The following is a 7,477-nucleotide window of genomic DNA, read 5'->3' as shown; positions in this document are numbered from 1 at the left end:
CGCCATGTTTCCCTGTAGACTGTGTCTTACTCTTATTCACGAACAATAACATTATTAAAAGAGCCCTTCCGCCGACTGAACCTCACTGTGATCGAGAGGGAGTCGTCCCATTGTTTGTAGGTTGATCCTAGGCGGGGATTTGGACCGGACAGTTTACATGTTCGCGGGCGGGGGGGGGTAGTAAGGAGTTTTGTTGTCGACCTGGAGGCAGTCTATTTTGTTTGTGAGGGATTTGCTTTGTCATGTGTTTTGGACAGTCCGAGCGGGGAGGTCGGCGGCGAGCCAGGAGGTAACCACGGCGTACCAACTCAGCGTCTCTCGTGCCGCCAGCGAACGTGCGGCAGGATAGGTTACTCCGCTCCTCCGCCTCGATCAGTCTGAGGCTCAGCGACCTAAGAGGCTCCTCGAAGCAGAAGCAGTAGAGAAGTCAAAGACTCCCGCATTTCTCTTTCTATATTGAAATAAGTACGTGGTGGCCGTTGTCTATATTGAAATAAGTGACTGGTGGTTCTTGTCATCATGAAAAAAGTATGACGTGTGCCTTGTACCTATATTGAAATAAGTATGACAATCGCTGTCTATATTGAAATAAGTATGACTCGTGCTTGCTATATTGAAATAAGTATGACTTTGCCTTGTCTATATTGAAAAGTATGGACGTGTGCCCTTGCTATAATTAAATAAGTATGACCTGTGTGCTTGGCTATATTGAAAAAGATGACTGGTGCCTTTCATGATTGAAATAAGTATGACTGGTGCCTGCTATATTGAACAATAAGTCATAGACTGTGGTGCCTTGTCATAGAATAAAGTAGACAGTGTCGCCTTGCTATATTGAAACTAAGTATGACATGTGCCTTGCTATATAAAAAGATGACGTGTGTGCCTTGTCTATATTTGAAATAGTATGACCTGTCTGCCCTTGTCTATATTAATAAAAGTAGCGTTCGCCTTTCTGCCCTCGTCGTTGTAGATAAATATATAATGGGAGTCGCGAAGGAGAAGCGCACCAACTCAAGGACTGCGAGAGCAGCAGCAAGAGTCCAGACGTGCAGTGAGAAGAGACAGTCCAGTCTGCGTCACAGGACGACCGTCCTGTCGTGCGGTGCCTGACTATATCTCCTCTCCACAAAGTGGAACTAGTTTATTTATTTACACACACACCAGCACGACACACCACCACACACACATGGACCGAGCCATCAGGTCCGAGAAATAAGTGTGACTCCCAGAACGACAGCGAGCCGACGAGCGGCGGAAGAACAGTGACGATGTGTGTGAATCCTCCCGCCCCCCCGACGCCCGGAAGCACCGACGCGCGGCGAAGATGTGTGTGCGGGGTGGTCCATTTACGACCCGTAAGTTCGCTTACCACAATACTCACACACCACTCCATGACGGCCACGCTACACCTTGACGCACACTGCCGAGCAGGACTCCCCTGTCTGGGACCGCTCTGGTGGTCAGAATAATATTGGTGTGGGCAGTCTCTGTCTTGGGGGGACGACGGGGGTGGCGGGGAGTGGACAAGGTCCGGAGGTTCGTCGGGACACTGGGGGACACAGGAGGTGACCAAGAACATGAACAGGAAGACCTAGACCAGTCAAACCGGTGGAGGAAGGCTAGAGGTGGTACGCGAGGAAGTCCACTTCACCAAGCGAGGGGGAACCAGTCGGCTGGGGAACCCTTGTAGACTATGAGGTGAGATACCTGCTGACACACACTACACACAACACCCCAAAGACAACTCCTACACAGAACAACACACAATAACACCCGCCACTCGTCCGCTCCTTAGCAATATAATACCTTTTCTGTGCGTAGTTTGATATTAAAACATCACGTAACAACAACAACACACTCCATATAATCTATATCGTCATCACCTCCTCACCGAAAAAGAAGTCCCACCTTTCACACTCAAAAAAAACAACCTTGCTCATTCTAGTTTCTACCTACAAGAAGTGCTCGAGTCCACCAGTTGAAAGACTACCAGGAGCCAATCTACACGAGTGTGCGACATTGGGTTAGTGTCGGGAAGTATTGTTCATAGTATAACTAAGTCTGTAACCTTGCTTATCAGTTATGCACACAGACCCACACACACACAGCACGCTAGTGCGACCCCCAAAAAACCGCCAACGAGGAAGTTTCAACCCAAAGGAAAAACTGAACTTCGCCGCAGCCTCGGAGCTAGAGCGTCGTCGAGGATACGCCCCAAAATAAAAAGACGGTGTGTTTGTGTGGGTGTGTGTGTGTTGTGTGTGGTGTGTTGGTGTGTGTGTGTGTGTGTGTGGTGTGCTGTCGCGTTGTGTGTGTTGTTGTGTTGTGTGTGTGTGTGGTGTGTTGTGTGTTGTGGTGGTGTGTGTGGTGTGGTGTGTGCGCGTCCGTGCTCGTGTGTGTGTTGCTATAAGACCGTCCCCCACAGAGTCCACAAGGTAGAGAAATAAAAGAACTTAGTGCCACTCGTAGCACCAAAACAGCCAGGCCGACCCCACTCGCTTAGACCTCCCCCGGACGTCGTAGCTCAGTCCACTCCCCCCGACAACTTCCGCACCCCACGAGAATCCACTTCTCACCCCTCGACGACTACTTCGCGCTCTTCCTCCTCCTCGGGATACATCAGTACACCTGAAACACCACACACACACACACACACACACACACACACGACACACACCACACACACACACTACACACACCCACCCACACACCACCACCACACCACAGCACACACACACACAACCAACACACACACACACACACCGGGTCGACTGGTGCCAACGCATGACTTGGAGCATTGCAAGCGACCAGGAGGCGCGTCGGAGAACTGGTGCCCTATAAGAGGGAAGGAACAGGTACTGAAGGTCCGGCGGAGGCGTACCGCGGACGCGCGCCCCCGCCGCCCACGCGCCCCCAAGTTGACCAATCTCTGTCGCACGTCCCATCCCTGGGCCTACCGCACACACAGTACACTACGACAAGTGAGCTCTCGCATGCGGCTCGCGCCCCCACCGCCCCGTAGAAGGAGCACAGAAGCCGCAAGTCCTGCGAGCGGCGGAAAAGGGCAGGGCGGCACGTCGGCCCCAGGCCAGAGACGAGAGGACTTTCCTCCTCCTTCTCCTCCGTAGTCTGGTCCTCGATGCTCGACATTTTGCCACTCCCGCTTCTGGACACATTCGCACCTTGGTCTATCCGAAATCTGCCTCTCGGTCCCTCTTGATTGCCTTCTGATCTTGGTCCTCCTGATTTTCGAAATTCTGACTTCGGTCCTCGCATTGCTCGAAATCTCATCTTGGGTCCTTTGATGCTCGAAATCTGGTCCTCCCTTATTGCTCGAAATTCCTGAATCTTGGTCCTCTGATTGCTCGAATCCTGGTCCTCTGATTGCTCGAAATCTGACATCCCTGCTTCGCTCGCAACCGCAACGTGGTCTCTTGATGCTCGGAAATTCTGGTCTTGGTCCTCTGATTGCTCGGAATCTGGTCTTGGTCTCTCTGATTGCTCGAAACCCCCCCTCTCTTCGGCTCCGCTTGGCTCCGACACTTGCGCGCCCTCTGACTCTGCCGACTACCTCGGGCGTCCCTCCACTCTGATCGGTCCTCCGATTTGGCCTTCGCTCTCCTTGCCCGGACTTCATGCCGGTCTGATTGCTCGAACTCTTCCTGTCGCCCTTGATCTGCTTCACCCGAAATTCTGTCTGTCCTCACCTGATTGGTTCAAACTTCTGGTCTTGGTCCTCTATGCTCCGGAAATTCTGGTCTTGGTCCTCCTGATTGTTCGAAAATTCTGGTCTTTGGCCCGAGTGCCCTCAAATCCGGTCCTCTATTGCTCCGCCATCTGCCTCCCATCTCTCCGAAATTCTGACATCACTGTGATGTCATCATAGAGCAGTGGTTCTCAGCTAGTCAGGCCTCAGGACCCACTTTTTCCTTTGTCAATAAATCACAACCCGAAATTTGAACCACTCGAATCTATTCAACAAAACATTGTGCTGTAATATATAAGAGAGTGAAGTACTTTGTGGGTAAGGGGAGATAGCCCCCATTGTTCTGTGACCTGTCAATCATCAAACCGGGGGTCATATTTCATTACGTGTTCATTTCTATCTGAAGTTGTACCCATGGATGTATAAATACTAGTTCTACCGCAAAGTTATTCTCCGTGGGGACTTCCGGCAACAATCTTGATTCTGATTGGCCAGAAGACTCGAAAAAACATCAGCAAAGATGTTTTATCGAGAGATGATCACTCAGTGACAGAAGTTGTTTTCAAATCCGTCTTATGGTCTCTCGGTACTTCCAGTCCAACGCCGACTGCATGCAGAGCATTAGAACATCGGGGCTTCAAAATAAAAGTCTCGCCTTTTTTTCCCCAAAAGAAAAAAATAATTTTTTTCACTCACACATCCTGACCCCCACTCGAAACGGGTCCGCGACCCACTTCAAACGGGTCCGCGACCCACTGTCATAGACATTTAAAAAAATCACACATATTTGATTTTTTTAAATATTATTATTACACCTGATGAATATGACCTTTATCATAAATTAATAATATTTCACAGGAAAGCAAACCATTCAAACGGTGCCACAAGAAAGAAAAGTAGAATAATGCACTAATAGATATATCCAGTTATGAGGATAAAGGAACGAGAGACTCGTCCCTCTAATGACCTGCTGTTTGACACCAAGCTGCTCCACTGGGTCCGAAGGCGAAAGGGGTAATGTTCCTGAGGACAGCCCCTGAGTGTTAGAGTTACAGACAGACCCTGAATGCACCCCCCCCCCCCCCATAGAATGATGAGACGGAACTCAGAGTTCAAGTTTCATTTTTATAGACATCTGATGAATAAGATCTGTAATATAAACAAGCCCGCCCCTCCCATCACAATAAATTAATCTGACCTCTGACCCCCCCTCAGGCCTTTGGCACGTTACCAACGGATGACCCCCTTCTGCTCACATTCGTTACATAAAGTTACCAAACTTTATAAAAAGGGACCCCTCTCACCCAAAAAAAAAAAAAAAAGTTTTGCTCATTCACACATCGACCAATCAGAATCGATCCTCAGCGACGCCTTCAAGCACCAGTCGATTTTCTGGCTGCTTCCAAAACCAGAAGTATCAAATATCATGGTTATCATCTCAGGGGCATTAAAACTGACTAAATTGGCATAATCTGGGAGCATGACAGCATGAACAGAAACCTGGAGACTGAAGACCCCCCTGAACCTCCACCTGATCACACACACACACACAGCTACGCACACGCACACAGTCATAGGGTCCAGCAGCTTTCTGGTGCAGGTACTGGCTCACGTCCTCGGATGCCGCTCAGCTTCTCCAGCTCTTGGTATGGGCAGCTGAGGAAAGAGAAGCAGGTTAGCTTAGCGCATAAATGCCCCTAGCAGCAGAGCTACGTCAGCTGTGAGTGGAGAGACAGGAGTGTGTGTGTGTGTGGTGTGTGTGTGCGTGTGTGTGTGTGTGGTGTGTGTGTGTGTGTGTGTGTTTGTGTGTGTGTGTGTGTGTGTGTGTGTGACCATCGCAGTGTATACCCCAGCAGCCTCAAGGTGGCGATCCCTCATCGGATCTGGAGCCCACCAAGCACCTGGGAGTTGTGCAGAATGCCACTGATATCGTTAACGGAGCAGCACCACCCTGCAACACAGTAACGACATCAGCATGACATTAGCATGGACATTAGCATGACATCAGCATGACATTAGCATACATTAGCGTGACCATCAGCATGACATTACGTATTGACATCAGCCTTCAAAGAGCAGTAACTGTTGTGAAAATCCTGAGTGCCTCTTCCATATGAGAGTAGCATGATAACAAAGGTATTCCCAACTGTAGCTGAAAACCATGACAGGATGTGTGATTGCCCTTGAAGAGCATACCAGGACTGTTTGAGAATTTTGGAGAAAAGGTCCGAATTTTGAGTTTTTGACAGAAAATATCCAACACATTGATTTCTTTTTTTGAACACTTCCATTCTTGACACTCCATGTAATCTGCCCGCCCCCCCTCCTCGTACCCTCCGGATGTGTTCTGCTCGCCTCTCGTTCCTGAGGGTGGGTGCAGCCTCCACGGCCCCCTCACACGTAGAAGCCACAGTCCCGAGCCCCCCCTCGTTCCTCCAGGATCCTCCCGTGGAGAAACTGGAAGAGAGGGCTGGGGGGGGTGCCCGGGGGGGCCCCTGGAGGGTGGGCCCAGGCTGTCTGAGGGGGGGCTGCTGAGCGTGGAAGCTGTTCTCTGACATGCTGTTGTAGATCTCTGGAGCTTCTGTAGGAGGCCTCCGTTAGGCCGGTAGGCAGGAAGCACTCTGAGGCCCGCCCCTCGAGGGCTTCTGAGGCCCCCACCCCTGGACCAGAGGCTCCCCCTTCCTCCTTCCCGAACGAACGGAGAAACTTTGGAACTCTGAAGTCCTCCCACGGCAACGCGCAGAGTCCAGCCACAGGGGACGCACGGCAACGCGGACGCACCGGGCAGAACCCGACCAGAGGGACCAATCAGCAACAAGAAGTCTGAGAACAATAAAAAAACAGGAACAGAATGACACACCTGGTAACACACCTGAGTACTGTAGTTAAATGGTGTAGCATATCTGCATACCTGTGTGGTGTACCTGTGTAGTTGTAGAGTATACCTGTGTAGTGTAGAGTGTACCTGGTAGTAATAGAGTACCTGTGTAGTGTAGAGTATACCTGTGTAGTATCCTGTGTGTGTAGAGTATACTGTGTATGAGATAATACCTGTGTAGTATACCTGTGTAGTGTAGAAGTATACCTGTGTAGTGTAGAGTGTACCTGTGGTGTATACTGTGTAGTGTACGAGTATACCCTGTGTTTGTTGTTCGTACCTGTCAGAGTGTCACCTGTGTAGTGTAGATATATCTGTGTATTATACCTGTGTGTAGAAGTGTAGCGCTGTGTAGTATCACTCTGTGTAGTGTAGAGTATACCCTGTGTTGTCGTTGTGTATGCAGAGTCGTAACCTGTGGTGGTAGTGTCATGTGTGTACCTGTGTAGTATACTGTCGAGTCCGTAGAGTAACCGCGGGGGGGGGGGTAGTGTAGAGTAATACCTTGTAGTGTAGTGTACGAGTGTACCTGTGTAGTAACCTGTGTAGTATAGGTATAACCTGTGGTGAGTGTAGAGTATAACCTGTGTAGTATAGAGTATACTGTGTAGTGTAGAGTGTACCCTGTGTAGTTATACCTGTGTAGTATACCGTGTAGTGTAGAGTATACCTGTGTTGTGTTGTGTAGTGTAGAGTGTACCATGTGTATGTAGAGTATACCTGTGTATAGTATAGCCTGTGTAGAGTGTAGCCTGTGTAGTAACCATGTTGGAGTATAGATACTACCTGTGTGTGTAGAGAATATCCTGTGTAGTAGTTAGAGTATCTGTGTAGGAGAGTGTACTGTGTAGTTAATCCCTGTGTAGTTGTAGAGTATAACTGATGATCGT

Source organism: Notothenia coriiceps, unplaced genomic scaffold, assembly GCF_000735185.1.
Source record: "Notothenia coriiceps isolate Sejong01 unplaced genomic scaffold, NC01 NC01_scaffold00003306, whole genome shotgun sequence".
NCBI classification, from domain to species: domain Eukaryota; kingdom Metazoa; phylum Chordata; class Actinopteri; order Perciformes; family Nototheniidae; genus Notothenia; species Notothenia coriiceps.
This window is presented reverse-complemented; position numbering follows the sequence as displayed.